This window comes from Octodon degus, unplaced genomic scaffold (genome assembly GCF_000260255.1).
Source record: "Octodon degus isolate 3935 unplaced genomic scaffold, OctDeg1.0 scaffold00274, whole genome shotgun sequence".
NCBI classification, from domain to species: Eukaryota; Metazoa; Chordata; class Mammalia; order Rodentia; family Octodontidae; genus Octodon; species Octodon degus.
Window position 1 is genome coordinate 1607714 of NW_004524850.1, and position 2277 is coordinate 1609990.

The window sequence follows — 2277 nt, forward strand, 5'->3', positions numbered from 1 at the left end:
GGAGGAGGAGGAGCAGGAGGAGGAGCAGCAGGAGGAGGAGCAAGTAGGTGCACCCGCCTCCCGCCGGCCAAGAGCGAGGTGCTGGTCCCGCTGCCCGCTCTGCGCCCTGCCCGGCCGAGCTCGCCTCCGGCCAGCCTAAGCTGCGGGCTTCGCTGCCTGTGTGGAGGGAATTCACTGGCCTCCGCTGGAGCACATTCTGAATAAAGTCTTTTTTTGACTCCGTGTTTTGTTTTCTTGCGACAGGGTGTCTCTCCGTGGTTCAGCCTGGCCTTGAGCTCACTGTGCGCCGTCCACCTCGAGGTGCTCCTGCCTCAGCCTCCTTTCTGTGGGAGTCCGCTGTGTTCCATCGCTGCCGACGCCAGCGTCGAGGCGGGCCCGCGCTCGGGCGTGGAGCTGCGTCCGTGGTAGAGCCGTCATACCAGCGCTGGCAAAGACATGTGTTTACTGCAAAAATTAGTTATCGGGCCGCGGAGATGGCCCAGTAGGATGAGTGCTTGCCTGGCAAGCGCAAGGGCCGGAGTTTAGTCCCCGGTTGGGCCTTCCAGGGGGTCCCGCCACTGTCTTGTCCCAGTGAAGCGTTTATTGGCAATGTCAGCGTCCCCTGGACTTTGTGGTCTCAGCGCCTGGGACTGCACTGTTGTAACCCAGGAGGTCTGCGATGTCCACGCCGTAGTGTCCCCAGTCTGTTCCCGGCTTGCGCGACCACACATCTGGGCCGGGCGGGGGTCCCGCAGCCAGGACGGGGTGCTGGGCATCCAGGTGCCCGGCCGAGCGCCCCGGGCTGCAGTCCCCGGGCCGGGGGCAGGTCCCGAGCCCCGAGCTGTCACCCGAGCGGAGCCAGCCGCAGGCGGGGCCGGAGCCCACACCGTGAACCAGTTCTCCAGCTGCCGCAAGTGGAGCACGACCCACTTCCTGAGGGCTGCGGGGAGGCGGCGGCGGGAGCAGTTTCCCTGAAGTGGACTCGGGCGCGCAGCAGCCGGCCGGCACCTGCTCCGCAGGACCTGGCTTGGTTAGTGGCCGGCTTCCACGGCCCGTGCCAGGTGCCGCGAGCTCGGGAGTGACCCCAGCAGGACCGCGGCAGGTCGCAGGCTCGGGGCCAGGCTCCGCCGGGGGCAGATGTGCGCATTTTTCTCATCCTGTCCGCTGGGCGGATGCGCCTAGGAGGACTGCTAACTTATTTTTCAAAGGGTGTTTTCATGGGGGAAAAATAAGCTAATTAGCCATGTTTGAAAGATCGTAAACGAGGCAGGGCTTGCAATTAGGACGGTAAAGCGGCTCTTCGAATGTGGTCAGAGACAGACAGAGTTGGTCACCGAAGTGGCGGTCACCAGCTGGGCGTGTTTGTGGCCATTAAGTAAGTTCGGGCGGGGCGAGGTGGCCTGCCTGTCATCCCCGCCCTCCGGAGGCTGAGGCGGGAGGGTGCCGGGCAGTTGGAGGCCAGCCTGGCTGCACCGTGAGACTCTGCCTCAGAGACATCAGAATCAGCATCTGATACCCAGCGGCGTCCCTTGGCCTTCCGCGGTCTCTTTCATCTTGGCCATCATATTTAGGGGAGCGCGTTCGGGCCTTCGACATGCATGCTGGGACGGGATATTCCGAGTGTCACCGTCCTGCGTGGGGCTGCCCACGTGGTGCGCCACCATCACGGTCCAGATGTGGAACTTGGGGGAAAGCCTCCTTTTAATTTCAAAATGATGGTGTAGGCGTGTGTTTATTCCCCACTAGGAGAGACGCGGACGTTGGTGTGAGCTAAGCCGGGCTCGGGCCGCCTTGCACCGCCGGGCTTCGCCTAGCGAGTCACAGCCCAGTCCTGAGACCGCAGCCGGCTCTGGTGGAGCCCAGACAGCGGCGCTGTCGCCGCCGACAGCTCAGATCCCGCCCAGGGCCACCTGAGGTCGAGAGCGCTGGGCTTCCCCGGGCCTGGGGAATCCGTGGTATTCAAACCACTTTTTTTCCTGCGAGCGCAGAGCACGTGGAAGAGACAGGGCTGGTGGTGGGTCTGGGTTTTTAAAAACCGCCCTAAAAGACACAGTGTCACAGTCCTCCCCAGCGCAGTCACAGCCGCCGGGGTTCTCGCCGCTGGCTGCAGCAGCTCGGGGTCCTCTTTCCTGAGGGCCTTTCTCAGGAATGATCAAAGATAGGGCGAGGATTCCTCCTCTCTGTGCTAAGCCTGGCCCGGACTGCGGTCGCTCGCTCGCTCGGTCAGGAGCTGCTGGGGAGGCCGTGGAGCGGTGCCGAGCTCGATTCCCTCCGGCAGGAGAGCCGGGTCCCGGGCTG